We start from the raw sequence: 23,968 nt of genomic DNA on the forward strand, positions 1-23,968 counted from the left end.
AGGAGCTGAAAAGATGGTGTGTGAAATCCTAAAATTTTGGATATGAAAATATGGAAATGCGAACTATGAGGATCTTTCTGTAAAATCAGTAGAACTCGTGAGGGGAAAACAAGTGTAATCACCCAGAATAAACTCAAGTCGATCATTTTTTTAATGTACGAATAGAAAAAAATATGAACACTAACTAAATATTAATAGATCCATTAGGAATATGCACTCATATTATATTTATCTGGTTAGTAGAACTTTCTTCGTATACTTAGTCAACGATTTATATTAATAGATCCATGTCATTGCCTCATGTATACACTTAGTAATATTAACTGATTTTAATATACTAACTCATCTATAAACACATAGCCTATTTTGCATCCTGCATCATCACTTCCATCCCATGCCGCAAAAAAAAAGATTATGTATCTACTCCCCCCGTTTCTTCTTACTATGCATATTTGATTTGTCTAAAGTCAAACTCTTCAAATTTTGACCAAGTTTATACAAAAGATTATTAACATTCACAATACAATAACATCATTAGATCCACACCCCGCAAAAAAACATCATTAGATCCATCATAAAATATAATTTCATACTGTATTATAATTATAAGCTATTGTAGATGTTGATATTTTCTAATATAAATTTGGTCTTACTTTGCAAAGTTTGACTTCAGACAAATCTAATACGCGAAGTAAAACGAAACGGAGGGAGTATTTCATGTGTATACATGGCCACAAGAAATGCCATGGTTCAAGAGTAAAAATTGACAGCTAACCTACAACCCAAAATTTGATAGCTGGAAGGATGGAAACGAAATTATGAGGACCTTTCAATAAATATAGTAGTACTATGATGACTTTTATGTAAAAAAAAGTGTTGGCAGTGTCATGCTGATGCAAGCAGCTGCAATGCTATTTTTCATATCATTCCAATTTACCGGGTAGCAGCGCGGGGCTTATAAGCTGGTCCTGCTTAATCTCGCTAGCCGATGTGGTACTAAACGAACCAGCGTTTTGCGTGGCGACTTGCCAAGACCGGCGAGATGCCGTTTTCCTCCCCCCTGATTCCTTGTGCTTCCTTCCTTGAATCCTCTCGTTTCCATCTCTCTTCTTCCTCAAAGCTTCTCAGGCTTTCTTAATCTCTTTGTCTCTTCCTTGTGCTACAGTATTCAGACTGCGATTCTCCTTTTCTCCTAAAACAATTATCCATTTTCTCGATCGATCTAAGGAGGCGATTCCTGGGTGGTCTGTACCCGCGACAGAAGATTATCGATGGATGCATCGAGCTCCGAGACTCAGCCCCAGCCGTTCCGGCGAATCCAGTGGATGAGGTCGAGGAGGACTACGTCGTCAGCAAACCAGCTACGGTGATCTCAGTGATCTCATCCGTGCTGGACAAACCGGTAATCCCATGCGCGTATGGCGCCTCTCTGAAACTGAATGAACATTACGGTTCAGACTTTGAAGTGGCGTTGTCCTGACTCCTGAGTAACATTCAGTGCAGTTTCTTTGAGGGAACCGGCCATTTTCTCCTCCGTCTCGTGAAGCCCTTTGCTCCTGCTGGCCATTTTCTCCTCCATCTCTAGCCGTCGAGCTACCCCATGCCTCCTCGCCTCTCGGTCGCGAACACAGCCACCCGAGCAGGGAGGAGTGCGCATCTGGGCGCGCTCATCGCCATGGGTTGCTGGCTGCCGGGTGCGCCACTCTCCATGGCCGGAGAAGCCGGATACGCTAGCCGCCATGGCCGAGCTGCAACTGACCACGTCAACAGCGAGTTTTTGCTACAACCTTGTTTTGATTTTGCTGGAACCGGCTCATGTTTTTGCTTCCACCGAGCCCCGCCCAAAATCTCCTCCCACAGTGTTTTCTGCTGGAACCGGTGAACGATTTTGCTACAACCGTTTTGATTTTTTTGTTACTGCCTGTGTTTGTTGAATTTTTGCTACATTCCATCTCCATGACATGCGAGACCCAGGACCGTGTTTCTTGATGCAACCTTCTGTCATTTTTTTGTTACCACGGGTGTTGACGATTGCTACATTCATTCTCACGAGATACTACATCCCTGTTTTTTCCGATCGATTATTTTTTGCTACAACCATGTTTGATTTTGCTGGAACCGAAATCAAATTTTGCTACTTCCATCCATGGCGGCGTTGCTCGACGGCGGCGATGGATTTCTGTTGTTGTAACCGTATCGGAGTTTTGCTACTACCAGAGATGCCATTTGCTACTAACAGAGTTTGCTAAGATGGTGGTAGACACCGGACACAATGATACCACGACCTTGACGGCGGTGTGGAACCTGCGGGGAAATATGCTGGAACCAGGTGGCCTGAATACTTCGACCATTGCAAAATGAGCTTCAACCAGTGACTTGAAATGCTACAAGCGGCAAATTTCGTTGCTGGAACCATATATAGTGATTTTTTGCGAGTTACTTCGTCGTCTCCATGGGTCTATCGACTGCGGATATAAGCTGTAAGCAGGGGACGGCGTCGGAGCTGCAGGCAGGGGACGACGGTGGAGCTGAGCTGCAAGCAGGGGATGACGACGGAGCTGCAATCATCAACGAGGCGGGAGGTGCATCTGGTGGCGCGCATGAGGATTTTTCTGTTGGAAATATGCCCTAGAGGCAATAATAAATTGGTTATTATTATATTTCCTTGTTCATGATAATCGTTTATTATCCATGCTATAATTGTATTGATAGGAAACTCAGATACATGTGTGGATACATAGACAACACCATGTCCCTAGTAAGCCTCTAGTTGACTAGCTCGTTGATCAATAGATGGTTACGGTTTCCTGACCATGGACATTGGATGTCGTTGATAACGGGATCACATCATTAGGAGAATGATGTGATGGACAAGACCCAATCCTAAGCCTAGCACAAAGATCGTGTAGTTCGTATGCTAAAGCTTTTCTAATGTCAAGTATCATTTCCTTAGACCATGAGATTGTGCAACTCCCGGATACCGTAGGAATGCTTTGGGTGTACCAAACGTCACAACGTAACTGGGTGACTATAAAGGTGCACTACAGGTATCTCTGAAAGTGTCTGTTGGGTTGGCACGAATCGAGACTGGGATTTGTCACTCCGTGTAAACGGAGAGGTATCTCTGGGCCCACTCGGTAGGACATCATCATAATGTGCACAATGTGATCAAGGAGTTGATCATGGGATGATGTGTTACGGAACGAGTAAAGAGACTTGCCGGTAATGAGATTGAACAAGGTATAGGGATACCGACGATCGAATCTCGGGCAAGTACAATACCGCTACACAAAGGGAATTGTATACGGGATTGATTAAGTCCTTGACATCGTGGTTCATCCGATGAGATCATCGTGGAACATGTGGGAGCCAACATGGGTATCCAGATCCCGCTGTTGGTTATTGACCGGAGAACGTCTCGGTCATGTCTGCATGTCTCCCGAACCCGTAGGGTCTACACACTTAAGGTTCGGTGACGCTAGGGTTATAGAGATATTAGTATGCGGTAACCCGAATGTTGTTCGGAGTCTCGAATGAGATCCCGGACGTCACGAGGAGTTCCGGAATGGTCCGGAGGTAAGGAATTATATATAGGAAGTGCTATTTCAGCCATCGGGACAAGTTTCGGGGTCATCGGTATTGTACCGGGACCACCGGAAGGGTCCGGGGGTCCACCGGGTGGGGCCACCTGCCCCGGGGGGCCACATGGGCTGTAGGGGGTGTGCCTTGGCCTATATGGGCCAAGGGCACCAGCCCCAAGAGGCCCATGCGCCAAGAGATGGGAAAGGGAGGAGAGTCCTAAAAGGGGAAGGCACCTCCGAGGTGCCTTGGGGAGGATGGACTCCTCCCCACCCTTGGCCTCACCCTTCCTTGGAGGAAGGGGCAAGGGCTGCGCCTCCCCCTCTCCCTTGGCCCTATATATAGTGGGGAAAAGGAGGAGCAAACCAATCTAAGGCCTGGCGCCTCCCTCTCCCTCCCGTGACACATCTCCCTCCTCCCGCAGCGCTTGGCGAAGCCCTGTTGGAATCCCGCTACTTCCACCATGCCGTCGTGCTATTGGATCTCCATCAACCTCTCCCTCCTCCTTGCTGGATCAAGGCGTGGGAGACGTCTCTGCTCCGTACGTGTGTTGAACGCGGAGGTACCGTCCGTTCGGCGCTAGGATCATCGGTGATTTGAATCACGACGAGTACGACTCCATCAACCCCGTTCTCTTGAACGCTTCCGGGCGCGATCTACAAGGGTATGTAGATCCACTCCTCCCTCGTTGCTAGATGCCTCCATAGATAGATCTTGGTGACACGTAGGAAAATTTTGAATTTATGCTACGTTCCCCAACAGTGGCATCATGAGCTAGGTCTATGCGTAGTTACTATGCACGAGTAGAACACAAAGTAGTTGTGGGTGTTGATTTTGTTCAATATGCTTGCCGTTACTAGTCTTATCTTGATTCGGCGGCATCGTGGGATGAAGCGGCCCGGACCGACCTTACACGTACTCTTACGTGAGACTGGTTCCACCGACTGACATGCACTAGTTGCATAAGGTGGCTAGCGGGTGTCTGTCTCTCCCACTTTAGTCGGATCGGATTTGATGAAAAGGGTCCTTATGAAGGGTAAATAGCAATTGGCATATCACGTTGTGGTTTTTGCTTAGGTAAGAAACGTTCTTGCTAGAAACCCATAGCAGCCACGTAAAACATGCAAACAACAATTAGAGAACGTCTAACTTGTTTTTGCAGGGTATGCTATGTGATGTGATATGGCCAAAAGGATGTGATGAATGATATATGTGATGTATGAGATTGATCATGTTCTTGTAATAGATGATCATGGAGCCCCAAGATGGAGATCAAAGGAGCTATATGATATTGGCCATATCATGTCACTATTATTTGATTGCATGTGATGTTTATCATGTTTATACATCTTATTTGCTTAGAACGACGGTAGTAAATAAGATGATCCCTCATTAAAATTTCAAGAAGTGTTCTCCCCTAACTGTGCACCGTTGCTACAGTTCGTCGTTTCGAAGCACCACGTGATGATCGGGTGTGATAGATCCTTACGTTCACATACGACGGGTGTAAGACAGTTTTACACATGCAAAACACTTAGGGTTAACTTGACGAGCCTAGCATGTGCATAGACATGGCCTCGGAACACAGAAGACCGAAAGGTCGAGCATGAGTCGTATGGTAGATACGATCAACATGAAGATGTTCACCGAGGATGACTAGTCCGTCTCACGTGATGATCGGACACGGCCTAGTTGACTCGGATCATGTAATCACTTAGATGACTAGAGGGATGTCTATCTGAGTGGGAGTTCATAAGATGAACTTAATTATCCTGAACATAGTCAAAAGATCTTTGCAAATTATGTCGTAGCTCGCGCTTTAGTTCTACTGTTTAGATATGTTCCTAGAGAAAAATTAGTTGAAAGTTGATAGTAGCAATTATGCGGACTAGGTCCGTAAACTGAGGATTGTACTCATTGCTTCATAGAAGGCTGATGTCCTTAACGCACCGCTCAGTGTGCTGAACCTCGAACGTTGTCTGTGGATGTTGCGAACATCTGACATACACATTTTGATAACTACGTGATAGTTCAGTTAAACGGTTTAGAATTGAGGCACCAAAGACGGTTTTTGAAACGTTGCGAAACATATGAGATGTTTCGAGGGCTGAAATTGGGATTTCAGGCTCATGCCCACGTCAAAAGGTATAAGACCTCCGACGATTTTCTTAGCCTACAAACTAAGGGAGAAAAGCTCAATTGTTGAGCTTGTGCTCAGATTGTCTGAGTACAACAATCATTTGAATCGAGTGGGAGTTGATCTTCCAGATAAGATAGTGATGTTTCTCCGAAGTCATTACCACCAAGCTGCTAGAGCTTCGTGATGAACTATAATGTATCAGGGACATATATGATGATCCTTGAGATATTCGCGATGTTTGATACCGCGAAAGTAGAAATCAAGAAGGAGCATCAATTGTTGATGGTTAGTGAAACCACTAGTTTCAAGAAGGGCAAGGGCAAGAAGGGATACTTCATGACACGGCAATTCAGCTGCTGCTCTAGTGAAGAAACCCAAGGTTGAACCCAAACCCGAGACTAAGTGCTTCTGTAATAAGGGGAACAACCACTGGAGCAGAATTACCCTAGATACTTGGTAGATTAGAAGGCTGGCAAGGTCGATAGAAGTGTATTGGATATACATTGTGTTGATGTGTACTTTACTAGTACTCCTAGTAGCACGAGGGTATTAGATACCGGTTCAGTTGCTAAGTGTTAGTAACTCGAAATAAAAGCTACGGAATAAACGGAGACTAGCTAAAGGTGAGCCGATGATATGTGTTGGAAGTGTTTCCAATGTTGATATAATCAAATATCGTATGCTCCTTCTACCATCGAGATTGGTGTTTGTGTTGAGCATAGACATGATTGGATTATGTCTATCGCAATACGGTTATTCATTTAAGGAGAATAATGGTTACTCTGTTTATTTGAATGATACCTTCAATGGTCTTACACCTAAAATGAATGGTTTATTGAATCTCGATCATAGTGATACACATGTTCATGCCAAAAGATAGTAATGATAGTACCACCTACTTGTGGCACAGCCACGTAAATCATATCGGTATAAAACGCATGAAGAAGCTCCATGTTGATGGATCTTTGGACTCACTCATTTTTGAAAAGTTTGAGACATGCGAACCATGTCTATTGGTGTGTATGCATGAAGAAACTCCATGCAAATGGACCGTTTGGACTCACTTGATTTTGAATCACTTGAGGCATGCAAATCATACCACATGGGCAAGATGACTGAAAGCCTCGGTTTCAGTAAAATGGAACTAGAAAGCAAATTGTTGGAAGTAATACATTTTGATGTGTGCAGTCCAATGAGTGCTGAGGCATGTAGTGGATATCGTTATGTTCTTTCTTCACAGATGATTTGAGTAGATGTTGAGTACATTTATTTGATGAATCACGAGTCTGAATTATTGAAAGGTTCAAGTAATTTCAGTGTGAAGTTGAAAGATCGTCGTGACAAGAGGATAAAAGATCTATGATATGATCATAGAGATGAATATCTGAATTACGAGTTTGGCACAAAATTAAGACATTGTGGAAATCGTTTCACAACTAATACAGCCTGGAACACCATAGTGTGATGGTGTGTCCGAACATCATAACTGCACCCTATTGGATATAATGCATACCATGATGTCTCTTATCGAATTACCACAATAGTTTATGGGTTAAGAATTAGAGACAACCACATTCACTTTAAATAGGGCACCACGTAATTCCGATGAGATGACACCGTATGAACTATGGTTTAGAGAAACCTAAGCTGTCATTTCTTAAAAGTTTGGGGCTGCGACGCTTATGTGAAAAAGTTTCAGGTTGATAAGCTCGAACCTAAAGCGGATAAATGCATCTTCATAGGACAACCCAAAAACAGTTGGGTATACCTCCTGTCTCAGATCCGAAAGCAATAAAGGATTGTTTCTAGAATCGGGTCCTTTCTCGAGGAAAAGTTTCTCTCGAAAGAATTGAGTGGGAGGATGGTGGAGACTTGATGAGGTTATTGAACCGTCTCTTCAACTAGTGTGTGGCAGGGCACAGGAAGTTGTTCCTGTGGCACCTACACCAATTGAAGTGGAAGCTTATGATGGTGATCATGAAACTTCAGATCAAGTCACTATCAAACCTCGTGGGATGACAAGGATGCGTACTACTTCAGAGTGATACGTAATCCTGTCTTGGAAGTCATGTTGCTAGACAACAATGAACCTACGAGCTATGGAGAAGCGATGGTGGGCCTGGATTCCGATAAATGGCTTGAGGCCATATAATCCGAGAGAGGATCCATGTATGAAAACAATGTGTAGACTTTGGCAGAATGGCTCGATGGTCGTAAGGCTGTTGAGTACAGATGGATTTTAAAAGGAAGACGGACAATGATGGTAAATGTCACCATTAAGAAAGCTCGACTTGTCGTTAAGATGTTTTCTGACAAGTTCAAGGAGTTGACTACGGTGAGATTTTCTCACTCACAGCGATGCTAAGAGTCTGTTAGAATTATGTTAGCGATCACTGCATTATTTATGAAATCTTGCAGATAGGATGTCAAAACATTGTTTCCTCGACGATTTTTGAGGAAAGGTTGTATGTGATACAACCGGAAGGTCTTGTCAATCCTGAAAGATGCTAATAAGTATGCAAAGCTCCAGCAATCCTTCTGAGGACTGGAGTAAGCATCTCGGAGTTGGAATGTATGCTTTGATGATCAAAGATTTTGGGTGTATACAAATTTTATGAGAAACTGGTATTTCCAAAGAAGTGAGTGGGAGCACTATAGAATTTCTGATGAGTGTATGTTGTTGACATATTATGGATCAGAAATGATGTAGAATTTCTGGAAAGCATATAGGGTTATTTGGAAAGTGTTTTTCAATGGAAAGCCTGGATTAAGATACTTGAGCATTGAGCATCAAGATCTATAAGGATAGATCAAAACGCTTAATAGTACCTTCAAATGAGCACATGCCTTGACATGATCTTGAAGGTGTTCAAGATGGATCAGTCAAAGAAGGACTTCTTGCCTGAGTTGTAAGGTATGAAGTTAAGACTTAAAGCTCGACCGCGGCAGAATAGAGAGAAAGGACGAAGGTCATCCCCTATGCTTAAGACATAGGGTCTACAGTATGCTATGCTGTGTACCGCACCTGAAGTGTTCCTTGCCATGAGTCAATCAAGGGGTACCAGAGTGATCCAAGAATGGATCACAGGACAGCGGTCAAAGTTATCCTTAGTAACTAGTGGAGTAAGGAATTTTCTCGATTATGGAGGTGGTAAAAGAGTTCGTCGTAAAGAGTTACGTCGATGCAAGCTTAACACCTATCCGGATAGCTCTGAGTAGAGATACCGGATACATATAATGGAGCAACAATTTAGAATAGCTCCAAGTAGAACAGTTATTTGGATTAGCTCCAAATAGAACGTGGTAGCTACATCTAGGAGATGACATAGAGATTTGTAAAGCACACACGGATCTGAAAGGTTCAGACCCGTTGACTAAAACCTCTCTCACAAGCAACATGATCAAACCTAGAACTCATTGAGTGTTAATCATATAGTGATGTGAACTAGACTACTGACTCTAGTAAACTCTTGGGTGTTAGTCACATGGCGATGTGACCTGTGAGTGTTAATTACATGGCGATGTGAACTAGATTATTGACTCTAGTGCAAGTGGGAGACTGTTGGAAATATGCCCTAGAGGCAATAATAAATTGGTTATTATTATATTTCCTTGTTCATGATAATCATTTATTATCCATGCAAGAATTGTATTGATAGGAAACTCAGATACATGTGTGGATACATAGACAACACCATGTCCCTAGTAAGCCTCTAGTTGACTAGCTCGTTGATCAATAGATGGTTACGGTTTCCTGACCATGGACATTGGATGTCATTGATAACGGGATCACATCATTAGGAGAATGATGTGATGGACAAGACCCAATCCTAAGCCTAGCACAAAGATCGTGTAGTTCGTATGCTAAAGCTTTTCTAAGTCAAGTATCATTTCCTTAGACCATGAGATTGTGCAACTCCCAGATACCGTAGGAATGCTTTGGGTGTACCAAACGTCACAACGTAACTGGGTGACTATAAAGGTGCACTACAGGTATCTCTGAAAGTGTCTGTTGGGTTGGCACGAATCGAGACTGGGATTTGTCACTCCGTGTAAACGGAGAGGTATCTCTGGGCCCACTCGGTAGGACATCATCATAATGTCCACAATGTGATCAAGGAGTTGATCATGGGATGATATGTTACGGAACGAGTAAAGAGACTTGCCGGTAACGAGATTGAACAAGGTATAGGGACACCGACGATCGAATCTCGGGCAAGTACAATACCGCTAGGCAAAGGGAATTGTATACGGGATTGATTAAGTCCTTGACATCGTGGTTCATCCGATGAGATCATCGTGGAACATGTGGGAGCCAACATGGGTATCCAGATCCCGCTGTTGGTTATTGACCGGAGAACGTCTCGGTCATGTCTGCATGTCTTCCGAACCCGTAGGGTCTACACACTTAAGGTTCGGTGACGCTAGGGTTATAGAGATATTAGTATGCGGTAACCCGAAAGTTGTTCGGAGTCCCGGATGAGATCCCGGACGTCACGAGGAGTTCCGGAATGGTCCGGAGGTAAAGAATTATATATAGAAAGTGCTATTTCGGCCATCGGGACAAGTTTCGGGGTCACCGGTATTGTATCGGGACCACCGGAAGGGTCCCTGGGGTCCACCGGGTGGGGCCACCTGCCCCGGGGGGCCACATGGGCTGTAGGGTGTGTGCCTTGGCCTATATGGGCCAAGGGCACCAGCCCCAAGAGGCCCATGCGCCAAGAGAGAGAAAAAAGGGGAGAGTCCTAAAGGGGGAAGGCACCTCCGAGGTGCCTTGGGGAGGATGGACTCCTCCCCCCCTTGGCCGCACCCTTCCTTGGAGGAAGGGGCAAGGGCTGCGCCTCCCCCCTCACCCTTGGCCCTATATATAGCGGGGAAAAGGAGGAGCAAACCAATCCAAGGCCTGGCGCCTCCCTCTCCCTCCCGTGACACATCTCCCTCCTCCCGCAGCGCTTGGCGAAGCCCTGTTGGAATCCCGCTACTTCCACCATGCCGTCGTGCTGTTGGATCTCCATCAACCTCTCCCTCCTCCTTGCTGGATCAAGGCGTGGGAGACGTCTCTGCTCCGTACGTGTGTTGAACGCGGAGGTGCCGTCCGTTCGGCGCTAGGATCATCGGTGATTTGAATCACGACGAGTACGACTCCATCAACCCCGTTCTCTTGAACGCTTCCGCGCGCGATCTACAAGGGTATGTAGATCCACTCCTCCTTCGTTGCTAGATGACTCCATAGATAGATCTTGGTGACACGTAGGAAAATTTTGAATTTATGCTACGTTCCCCAACATTTTCATGCTGGAACCGGCGAGGATTCGTGCCTCCATGGATCAATTTTTTCCGAGCGGGAGGAGGAGATTGCATGAGGGCGGCGAGCAGCGGCGAACGTCGGCGAGCCCGGCGTGCGGCGGTGCTTCGGACTAGGTCGCCTCGCAGTTGATTATGGCGGGGGGTCGATAGCGTCGCAGCCTCCTGTCATTGATGTGCGGCGCTCGCTGAAGAAGAAGGACAAAGCGGGGGAGGTATATCCGATGGCTAGCAATCATTGCATCGCTAGGAATCCTACGGTCCTAGGTGGACCGAGCGAATCGTTCCGCCGGTGCGCCCGCGCAGAGTAGGGTCCCTGTGGAAAACTCATGTTTTGATTGCTAGGTTTGACTTGCCGCCGGACCCTGGTCTGCTGTTATGGTTGGGATGGCACTGCCTTGGAAGGTGTGGTACAGATGAGGATAAAGGGCCATTCATACCACAGGATATGGATGTTGAGTATATTGATTAGTTTGAAAACATATGATAGATTAGGAAGTATTCTGGTTTGTTTTGTTCTTCAAGTAGATTATGTACTCATATATATATATATGCCAAGGTTTTGGATCCAACCTTTCTTCTCGACGGTCACCACAGTAACCGTGAAATTCGGAAAAAACTCGGGCGGAATTTGAAATCAAATATTCTTGACGTCTATATAGTTACGTATTTTACTCATAAGTATCTCGAACCATTTCCTGGCGTGGTGGTTAGTGGATGCTGCGAGTTTGACCTCTGGTCATTGCAGCATTTTTAAACTTTTGCTTTTTTAAAAAAAGAATAAAAGTGCGTGAGGCCAGACTCGAACCAGCAACTAGCTGCTAAGGAAAGGATGACTTTGCGACTAAATTTTAATAAAAGAGATGCTGTCTATTTAACTGGATAGTGAGTGTTTGAATTCAAAATTTTCAAAATATTGGAGATATTCTGCTCGGTATGAGTGTTTCTCGAGGGGCGACGGTAAACGCGGTAACCGTGCGAGATCGCGAAATTTCGCTCGGTACCCAAAACGCTGATATATGCCCATGCGGCTCAAGCAATACAACATGGATTTCACAAAATCCCTCTCCTTTCTAACATGGTATCAGCCTAACCGTTCCAAACCCTAGCCGCCGTCTGTCGCTTCCGCACCCGCACCGCCCCCGGGGCGGTCGGCCTTCATGACCGCTGCCGGGGGCCGCGCCGCCTGTACCTAGGGCTCGTCCGCTGGTCGTGTTGACCGGCTGCCCTTAGAGTCTTTTTCCCGATCCCTTGATCAGGGGTTTTCTCTCTCTTGCCGATCGTCTTGATCGGTGTTTTTTTAGAGAAGTGCATATTACACCCCTCAACTCTAGCCCTAGCCTAATATACACCCCTCAACTCCAATACCATCTACATTACACCCCCTAACTCTTAAAACCAGGCGGAATTCAACCCTCCCCTCCCAGTTGACCGGTTTTGACATGTTGACTGGGTGAACATTAACAAAAAAAATCAAAAAATATTTTGGGTTTTCCAATGGGTGAACAGTAAATTCAAAAAAAAAGTTGGAAATAAAATTCAACAAGCAGTTTCGATTTTTTACCGGGTGAATAGTAAATTCCAAAAAATAATTTTTTTCAAGAAAACCGAATTATTTTTGCGTGGACGATTTTTCAGCGCGTGATGTATGTGACAATTTTCAGCTTGTTTGGACATTTCATTGGTCTCTCAACAAAAAAATATATCAGCCCCCGAACAGTACACGAACTGTTAACTATTTCATGCAAATATAATTCAGAAATTTTTGTTTTCTTATTTTTTTCTTAAAATTTACTGTTCACCCAGACAAAAAATCAACATTTTAAAAAATCCAAATTATTTTTAAATTTTATCTTATTTAGAAATTTTTAAAATTTTACTGTTCAGCTGGTGAAAAAACGAAATTATTATTTTTTAAATTTTTTTATTTCTTTTGAATTTACTGTTCACCCAGTCAACCGGTCAAAACCGGTCAACGGGGAGGGGAGGGTTGAATTCCGCCTGATTTTGAAAGTTGGGGGTATAAACTAGATGGTATTAGAGTTGGGGTTGTATATTAGACTAGGGCTAAAATTGAAGGGGTGTAATATGCACTTCTTTTTTTTTTTTTTTTTTGCTTTTCGATCCATGATCGATTTGCGTCGCCCGCGGTCGTTCGTCGTCTACAACGCACCTCTACTTCATTATTGGCGTTGACTCCATCGACATCTTCGTGGGTCATGAGACGGCAGCTTGCGTACTCTTGCGCCGGATCGCTGGCCCGCACCATGTGGCCGCCGCTACTCATGCGGCTGCTCGCACGATTCTGCTGGCCGTCGTCTCCGGTCGCCTACGCCCAGGATCACTCAAGCGCTGACGTGCCCAACGTAGGTGAGATCGATTTCTCATGCGTCTCCGCTGCGTCGTTGGCTGCTCAAGTTCCACATACGGCTGCTCTTTTCGGATGATGTATCCCGTGTGGGCTGCTTGTTTACATGTACGATCAGCCTTCGTGTCTTCTGTGCATAACTGCATATACGATCAGTTTTCATGCACCACACATCGTCGGTTGCGTGCTCATGGATACTCCGGCTGCACAGACGCACGCCGCTGGTGCCCTGTAGTCGCGGGCGCCTTCTGCCTTCTCCGGCTCCGAAGCACGTCGCCGGCATTGAAGCAACGCGCCGGCCGAGAGACGGAGAGAGCGCCGTTCGCGCCGCTTCCTGGTGCAAGCAACTATCGCGCGTTCAAACGACACAACGGCCTCCTAGCATCAACAGAACTTGCTATGATTATGCTTCTTCCTGAAAGTATTTAATTAGTACGGGTTGCTGTGTTAATTATGGTAAAACTACTCCTGTATTAGTCACTTACATCAATTCGTACAAGAGGTTCATGGATGCAAGCTTAAGCGTCTTGGTTGGCTGGTTTGCAAAGCGTGTTGCAGGGTCACTTTCATAGTTGAAAGTTTCTGCCAAAAGGGAAATGATATGTGATGTCCAGTGGTGGTGGCAGGTGAAATGTTCGAAACAGTCAAGTATTGATTTCACGCCACTCGTCACTAGACAAGACACGAGACAAACTTGTCCACTTATGTCTCTTTCGATAAGTCACTTTATACAGTCTCATATTCAAGTCTTTGATCAAGGAAAATAATAACACGACTTCAATAGAGAAGTACGATTGACAGTCACAGTATTATTGGGTGAGTCCTCTTAGAAGTTTCAGTTATACATGGCTTCACCTAGCTTTTGCAATTGATCCATTACAGTCCCGTATTCCTCAACAAGAACAAAGGCCAGGGGGTTCTCAAACACGCACACATGGATGTAATTTTCTCTGCTGTTATGGGTGAGCTTGCCAGTAGATCCGTATCTTCCCTGGTTAACAGATACCTGAAGCAGATGGCGGCGCCAACCGAGCAGGAGAGGCTTCACAGCCTGCAACGGCTGCTACTGCAGGCTCATGTTGTCGTCGAGGAGGCAGATGACCGGCTCATCATCAACCAGGCCATGCTGCATCAAATCAGCATACTGGAAAAGGAGATGTACAGGGGGTATTATACCCTCAATATCTTCAGTTGCCGACCTATGGAGGTGGCAGGACAAAAGATCATGAAGTCATTTACGCCTTTTCACCATCTAAGTTCAACCCTGCCAAGCGTGTATGTTTCTGCAGTGGCAGCAGTGAAGGTGCAGCACAAGCCGAGCTGTTGGAGCAAGTTCTTGGCGACGTAAGGGACACCATGGAAGATGTGAGCGAGTTCGTCATGTTTCTAAAGAGCTGCCCGCGTTTGCACCGCCAGCCGTACAACATGTATCTGCTGCTGGACAAGTGCATGTTCGGACGCCAAATGGAGATTAAACTTGTGATGAACTTCCTGTTGCAAGCAGAGATTGCTCCGGGTGCCACTGTGATTTTCTGCCTGTCCTGCTGATCGTCGGTCCCGGAAATGTTGGAAAAAGCACCCTGATCGAGCATGTGTGTGACGATGAAACGGTGCACTACAGCTTCTCTAAAAATTTTCTTTTTAATGGAGACCTTAAGAGATGGAGGTAGAATCAAGAATCAAAACCGTGGGATGGGTGGTATTATCATTGAGCTAATTCTGCATATCAATGCGCCTGTATGAATGAGGTTGTATTCAGCTGCGAAAAGCTGCATCGTGAGTGGAAGAAAGATGATAACCGTGAACCGTTTCCAACAAGATCACAAGCTTTGGAACTACAAACCCCTCAGGTTACAGTTTCCTTACTCAAGAAGCATAATGGTAGTTCTTCAAGGTGCATGCTTTTGGGAGCACGAGAGCGGAGTACCACCCAAAGCTCGCATCAATGGCCATGGACATGGCCAGGCTGACGAATGGCTACTTCATGGGTGCAATCATGTTCAGTGAAATTGTGTTACATACATCTATTTATTTTTGTTTTTTAATAATCACTTAATTTGGACATATAAATGAAAAGTTATTGATATTTAAATGATGCAGAGATCACTAGCACCGTGTGCATATGTGTGCACACTACTTGTAACATGGTCACTAGCAGAGTGTGTATATGTGTGCATGCTGCTTGTGAGTTTTACGATTTTTTTTTTTTAAAATGAGCGGAATGGAATGGTCCGTTTACTAGCAGCATGGGCATATGTGTGCAAGCTGCTAGTAATATCTGGCAGGACCATTTCTGGGCTTTTGGGACTCTTCTTACTAGTAGTTACGTGCCTATTGGCCCGCATGCTGCTAGTTAGTTTTTGTTAGCAGCGTGCCTTTTTTTGTTCATGCTGCTGACCAGTTACCAGCAGCGTTGTTCCGGTTCTGTCCTACAAGGGGTCATGTGCACTAGTGACAGCCACACCGACCACTACTAGACTATTTTGCCGTAGTGTTAGCATGAGGGGAATACTTCGGTTGGTGTTTTGGAGGGAGACACACTTCTCCTTTAAAAATAAAGATATATGAAAACATGTATTAGCCTTATAAAAAAAGGCTTATAAAAAAGGCACCACTGCCAAAGAGCATGCACTCAGGAGACTTGACAGGTCACACACTCAATAATTGTGTATTGAGTTAAACTTAAAAAAAATCACATAAAAGACATGTATTACTCATTGGGAAGAATTACAATTCCGAGAGATAGAGGTATACTCTCGACTTCCGAAATATCTGTCAAGTTAGTGGCTAGATTTATACACTCCATACTTGTGCTTCTTTATATTTCTAAGACATTGTGGGAAAACACATACAAATTATGCATAACTTAAGGACATAAATTGATTTTGAAAATTGAAATAATGTAATACTTTTGCTTGCTTAGATAGGGTAAATCCATTGATACAAATTCTTATAAATATCCATAACAAAATCGGAAACAAAAATCATATTTTCGCCACACAATAGATGTTGAGTTTAGGAAAAAAATAATTAAGATAAAAATGTGTGTTTATTCATAAATGTTATTCAATTGTTAAATTTTCTTCTTGTCATACAAAAATATAATACACCGAAATGTATGAAAAGATGTATTGATATAACAACGAGATTTATGAGGAAGTAAAATAGTTTATTATAAATATAGAACGGTTAACTTTAATTCCATAAAGATGGGCCAATGGACTCTTGAAAGCTTCTGAAATCTTGACCATCTCAACCAATGCAACCCTAACTCCTAACTTAGCTACTCTGTGGTATGTAAGTATTTGGCCCGCCACCGCGGCGTGGCTGGACATCCACATTGCTTTGCTTGAGCGCCTCTTTCGCTAGTGCAGTGGCTACCTCCTTCTATACGGCTCCCTGCAGGTTCTCCTTAAACATGTTCTCTAGTTCTATGGTTCTTTATCGGATCAGAGAGTCAGCATCCTTGATGTGTTGGGTCCTAGAATGTGACGTGACCAAGTTGATCATACCGAAAGTGACGGTTGTGCCAGCAAATAGGATCATGAAAGCTACCTTCCGAACAGCCCGCTTCACGTTGATTAGGTACTGGACCTAATACTTCTCAACCTGGTGAGATCAGTGTCCAGGTCCGAGAAACTCAAGGCCGCAGACAAACACTTCAAGGCTAGGACAGCAGAGCTGGAAAGGATCTTGAAGGCCGACCTCGAAAGCACCGTGAAGCGTGCAGCAAATCTTTCCTTGCCTCATAACGCGCTCGAGGCCAGTAATGCTAATAACCAGCTTTCTTCAGGCAGCGGTGACACCTGTCGTGCCATCGCCCCCCCTAGTAACTTAGGAAAACAATCATTCTGTTAGAGCAGGCTTGCAAGTTAAGCTGGCAGGTATGGGTGATGTGAAGGCGCAAGTGGATGTATCTTTGTTTATTTTGCCTATCTTTTCCAGTGTGTGACTATTTTTTGCATAAAAGACCTCTATTCATGTAGGAATAGTTGTACAATCGCATCCCATCAAGCTAACTAGATTATTTGGGGGCTCCTACAACCACAAGTCGGTTCATAGTTCCACTTTCCACATATAAGCCAAGCATCTGTAGTCCTAATATGTAATGGAGACAAAAGCTCCCTCCTTCATCACCTCCTTTATCTTATTCACCAGGTGGCCTAAGTATGACTGATTCTTATCTTGGCCATTTAGCATCTTTACTAACTTGGCACAGTCAAATTGTATGACTAAGTGGCAATGATGTGTGCTCTAGGGCCATTTTGATTCCTTCTCTCGCTGCTATACATTCTGCTTCTAACACATCCGTGCAATGAGGAATATACCACCATGCCGATGCAATATGATTCCCATTATTGTCCCTTACCACCATTGCTGCTCCGGCCGAGTTTTGTATGTGCTAAAAGACCCATCCAACGAGACGGCGAACCAGCCCACTGGAGGAGGAGGCCATGGAACTGGCTCCTGAGCACGAGTCACCCTTCTCTCCAGTGCGCCTTACGCTTACACTTCTTTTCCCCGTTAGCACTTCATTACCCGACTCACTTATAATCTGCTCCAAGGACAACACATAGCTTTGTAGAAATGCCTCGGTCGCCTCCACTGGAACTTGTTCTTTTTCATGCAGGACGTCATTCCGCATCTGCCAAATCCGCCATACAATCATAACCACTCTTGCCCTCTCCTTTTCAGATAAAGTTACAAGCAAATCAAAGAGACACTGACCTCTAGTGTTTACTATTGATTCTTTCACTGGAATAGACCACACCTCCCCCATAGCATACCAAACCGTGTCAGTACTAGGACAAGCTACCACTGTATGGAAGCTGTCCTAGGCCACCCGTCCACAGCTCCAGATGTATTTTTTTAACCTGTGTGTTGGTGATCCTTCCTGTAACAATTTCCAAGCACAAATCTTCATCTAGTGCGGCGCATCAATTTCCATAACATACGCTAAACCTCTATTTTTCTTGAACAATCTCGTAACATTTTTTATGGCCCCTCTGCAATTTTTCTGTAACAATAATTCTGTACATCAAGGTGGTACGCACTCTTTACTGAGAACCTTCCATCTTCTTCGAAGTGTCATGCAAGAAAGTCCTCATCTAACCTGCGAGACCCTTTATTTTTACAATTTCTTGAACATCTGACCGGATCATATATTCTTTCAGTCTTGATTCATTCCATGAGTCATCCGGAAGAAGGAACACATGCACACGACCTGCAATTACCATGATCCCCAAGTGGCTGACGGGATCCTCCTCACGGTATCCAAGGGTCTCTCCATAACCTAATGCTTCTGCCATTGCCAATTCTCCACATCACTCCTTTTTGCAACAGCTCCAACCCGTGCTCAATTTCTTTCCATATAGGTGGCACATTTCCAGAAAAAAATAGTATCCTGCAAAATGCTTCGTCTATAATATCTTACTTTTAGCAATCTTGCACATAAAACTGTCTAGTCTGTCAATCAATCACCATGCCTGGCTTGCCATGTTCACGCCCGAGCTCATCGCTGTTCGTTATGGCGGGCCGTGTCGGCAAGGACGATTTCCGGGTCAACTCTCTCGACGAAGAGATCGCGTCACTGACATGTTGGCATGTGCTGGTCGTCGTTGCCGAGAAGGACACCTTGCGTGACCGCAGGCAGCGGCTGTCGGCTGGCATGCACGACTGCTGCCCGTGGGCCGACGATGAGAAGGCGGTGTCATTGGGCAAGGGACAAGAGCATCAAAGACTAGTACTAGTTGCTTACGCCTGTGACTCATGATTCACGACTACTAGTTGCTTACACATTGGGCAGGGGACAAGAGCATCCATATGGGTTATCTTTGGGTCATGCTATCATCAGGCATATCAAGATCAACACGAGGTTCTTGTTATCTGCAACAATGGCTCCGGGCACTTGTGTTTCTCACAACTTCATCTAGTGCATGAAGCATGATGGTCTACAACCCTACATACATGCATCCAGGATTACGGTTGTGCATGCTCCAGTATAAGTGCAATAATTGTTTTTAAAGGGAAGGTACATAAAAAGTTATACTGAGAGCCCTATCCACCAGACCACCTGCTTTGGGTCAAAGAAATGTATGTTGTGTTTTTCTTTTTGCAGGGTGTGTGTTCTTTCTTAGAAAGTATGTATGTACAAGATCGATGTATGTGTAATCTACAATTAGTGCATTGTCATATATCGAGTTTATACAAATTTTGTACACTAGTCCTCAACCTGTGCACTGGTACACCTACCATGGACATGCAACTGGCATGCATTTTTTAAGGAAAAAACAAAATGCAGCTATCCCCCAACCTTTGTGGCATGCAATAAGTGGATTGGCATCTGTTTTTTTTTGCAGGGTGAAAGTAATTTATTCCATAGTCACGGGGTTACAATCGAGAGGCAGAAGCTCCTCAATACATGGCGGTCCTAATTGAAGCCATACTGCAGTGCAACTCTCAGTGCGACTATATGACACCAGTCGATCAGCTACCCTATTCTGTTCCCGTTTAATTTTCATGGGAATAAAAACTCTCAAAGTCATGAGGTGCTTGATCTCAAAGACAAGATGGCCATAAGTTGATCGTACCAATCCCTCTCCGTACAAAGTAGCAAGTGCCTCAGACGAATCCGATTGTACAATCATTGGTCCTTTCGTATGTTGTAATGCTAGTGCCATGCCTTGCATTAACGCATGAATTTCAGCCTCCAAAGCATCATTGTAGTTGAATAAAAACCTATACGCAGCAAATATAACACTTCCATCAGGCCTTCCTAGAATCATACGAGCCGCCGCTGTCCCATCCGCTGCTAAAAATGCCCCCATCAACTGACAAGGCCACCTGTCCAGCCTGTGGTGGCAGCCATCTTAGCGCAGGCTCGGCCTTCTTCATTTCCTTCACTAGTCCAATATCATCTACCTCCCACACTTATTTGCACACAGTCAGTGGATGTGCAACTGGGGATGATATTTTGGGGAAAAAATGCAATTATCATCGCACCCATTTGTTGCATGCAGCCGGCCGATGTGCAACTCGCGGTGTATATTCTAAGCGAAAAATCCAAATGGGTTTGATATTTTTGAAAAACAAAATAAAATGCAGCAGCAGCCATGAGCAGCACGTCATGAAAACGTTAATAAACAAAGATAAAATTGAAGACAAAAAAATGTTATCCAGTTGCACTCACAATATTTCTGCAACTATGGTCTTCAAAATATGGAACTCCTTTGTAGAGATATTGTGGCCCTTAAAAAAACAAAATTACATTGGCAGTGCATAATTTAAATTTACACCAACGAGGAGAGAGGAATCATGTTTCATAACAAAAACATAAGTTTTACTTAAGTCGAGATTAAAATTAAAAAATGAACAATTACAGAAAAAACTAGGAAAAGTTTTAGTGAACTGTTGTGTCCTGGCATAGAAGCCCCTGTAAATAATAAACAAAACTTGCATCAATATAAGCATGAGATCAACACTTCTCAAGGACAATTGAGGAATAGGTCGTATGCAAAATAACAAATTTGATAACTAAAACTACGTACAATAAAAAAATGCAGGGATTGGACCCGATACTACTTATTTTTCAACAGAACCACACTAATGGATAGGAAAACATATGAATGACCACTGAGAACAAAACCTAAAAATCCAACAAATCAATAAGCATATATTACCCCACTCATTCTAAATTATTATAAGTTTTATTATAGTCAAAGTTTTCTGAGTTTGACCAAGTTCTAGGGGGGATAATCAGCATCTTCATATCAACAAAATACACTGTGCAAACATATTTTATGATAGATCTAGTAATGTTGATTAAGAGTTATAGATATGAACAATACAACAATGTATTCTGCACATACGTAGGAATGAAGGATGAAGATCATTGCCACACAGCCAGATAAACACATCTAATCTCAAAATCAAATCTTCTTAATCAGGATCTTCCAAGCACTGTCACTTTTGGTAAACATGGTCATTTGTGTTGCCTCTTGTTGCTAGAAAGGAAATAAAATTAAAAAGGAGAAATGCTAAAACATACGAAAAGAACTCAGGACATAACATTACAACCACTCGAAAAAGAGGCCCGTAGAAGAGGCACTATAGCCAGAAATACATTTCCAATCCAGACTTGACCAACAAACATACAAAGCCCACTCCCTTGTTGGACCAAAAATATATGGGAGACAAATAATATACAACAACAACTCCTAGGCCAACAAAGAAACCTGCTGACCCTCTTACATAGACAAGAGATCCATAAAAACATAGACAAGAAACAATGAGTAAGATTAACTCCTACACGGGTCTTGATGTTCTAGATCGAGCGATTACATATATGACTAGGATTTAACTATTTCTCAGGTGATTAAGAATGGGCAAAGCCATTTTAGATCTTGTCAGCTCCTCACAACAAAATATATGCGATTTTAGTGTAACAAAAGGTGCAAGTGCAATACTAAGAAAAACATACAACCACGAAAAAAATTCACACAATATCTATAATAATATGAATCTTAAGTTTCAGTTTAAGGTAAATGTACATACCAATTTTTTGTATACTATGTAAAAATACACATTTAATTCAAAGCTAGATAGCAAAAGCGATTGCACAATATGTTAGTACTGAATCATGAAATGAATATGGTAGTTTGAGTTAGGTCCATAAGTTGATCTCCTCATGCCACAATACCTGTTACACTTTGTATGGACTCTGAGAAATGTATTACATTACATACGGTAATGTACGAAAATTGAAGTACAAAAAAAAGGAATAAAAGCCCACAGTAGAAGGAAGATGTGCCTCTTGAAACATTTAAAATCTAGTCATTAGAAGTTGGGGGGGGGGGGGGGGGGGGAGGGGTAACATGATTGACAAATTGCGGCTGAAAAGTCCCCAAAAGAGGAAAAACGGAAACCAGGTAAGCATTGTTTCTTTAAATGTTAGGAGCTACTAGCCTTTGATTTTTTTTAAACATGAAATAGCCCCATATTTCATACTGAAATGAAATTGATAAACACACCTAGGATTCAAGAAAAAAAATCATGGACGAAGAAAAAGGGAAAGCCATCAGGAGATAACACCCCCACAGGGCCCAGCATCGCACATCATAGCACATCCACACAGATCGCAACCTCCGGGAAGATTAGACCAACATCATACACTTGTACGCATCCACATTGTTTTCTCTGTGGCCCTTGTTTCTAAGGTCTAGAGCAACATCATGGCGAGTGAGAAGCTTGTAACTAAAATCACTACTGAACGATCCACATGGAACTTACTGTCGAAACATGTGCCATACTAATTCTTTACAAATTGCCCATAAACTTTATTGATAGATTTTGTTACAATTTATATCAACACAAAATACGGGCTTCTGCATGTCTAACCACACATACAATTAAATGTAAAAAGGTCTTCCGCCCATCTCCGAGACGTTTGTAAACCAGGCATGATTATCAAGTTATCCAAATTCACCACCAAAAATGTACTCTAGTAAATGATGTTCCAATTAAGCTCAGGGTTGTCAAGCACCTCTATTAGAGCCGGCACGTCCACATCTCCTTGGTCGAACTTGTGAAATTATGTTACTGATCCCACCATTTTCTCATTTCGAATTAGGTCCATATGAGGGTCATTCTTCGCGCCATTTGTAGTGTTGTCATCGCTGCAAGTGTGATGACCTAAGTACACAACATTGTACTTTGCATCTTCCTCTTCATAGTTAAGAGATGTGTTTTGATCCTGTTGCTGAATTGTCTTGGTTGCTGCGCAATTCCGTTCTGTGTAGGCGCATCTGTAGTAGCTCCTGCTTAATTACAAGTTTGGTAGGTGAGCAATTCGGTCCTGTGTAAGTGCATCTGTAGTATCACATGTGATGATTTACGAGAACCATCTCAAATAAGGGGAATGTAGGTTTTGGTAGTAGTAATGTGAAGATATGATTGAATGAATTGCTTAGTGATATAGTAGTATAGACACCTAGCATGTTCCCTGTCATTTATGTTTTTCTGCCCATATTTTCTCCAATGATGGCCATCATAATGTGGAACAACTGTTACAAGTGATCTTGATCGCCTGTCGTTGTTTCTCCTACACGATGCATGCATGCATGCATGCATGCATACATACATACATACATACATACATACATAAGTGGCAATTAACTGGCCAGATATAGGTCCAATTTGAATTTTATTCGATAAGTGCAAACCTTCTCTTCTGACCAATGTTGCTGATCATAGGCTTCTCCTCTTGTCCCTCGCCGGGGTTGGGCGAAATTACGTAAACGTTGGCGAGGTCGAAGGGTGCCGTCGCCGATCTATGACGGTCTGCTTGGGTACTAATCCCCTGGAGCCTGGACATGACGCCAGCGATGTAGTATTGTCGAAGAGGCCGATCGCGAGGTCGGCCGACCTGCCGTCCACGTAGCGAAGCGCAGGCAGGATCAGCGCACGGAGCTGCACCAGAAGCTCTTGCTGCCGGCTGAGCAACGCGTCCATCTCGGAGCTGCCATTGACAACAATCGTGGTGCTGCTCTTCATCTTGTTACCCAAGAATGCATATGCGG

At 43.7% G+C, this 23,968-nt stretch overlaps 2 pseudogenes; one reads left to right on the forward strand and one right to left on the reverse strand.

Moving 5' to 3' along the window:
* The first annotated feature begins 14,325 nt into the window (after nucleotides 1-14,325).
* Nucleotides 14,326-23,968, forward strand: part of LOC125534794 (uncharacterized) — an 80,753-nt pseudogene continuing 71,110 nt past the window's right edge.
* Nucleotides 22,891-23,942, reverse strand: LOC125540745 (putative WRKY transcription factor 67; annotated as a pseudogene).

Source organism: Triticum urartu, chromosome 2A (genome assembly GCF_056163025.1).
Source record: "Triticum urartu cultivar PI428250 chromosome 2A, HENAU_Tu73, whole genome shotgun sequence".
In the NCBI taxonomy this organism is placed as follows: Eukaryota; Viridiplantae; Streptophyta; class Magnoliopsida; order Poales; family Poaceae; genus Triticum; species Triticum urartu.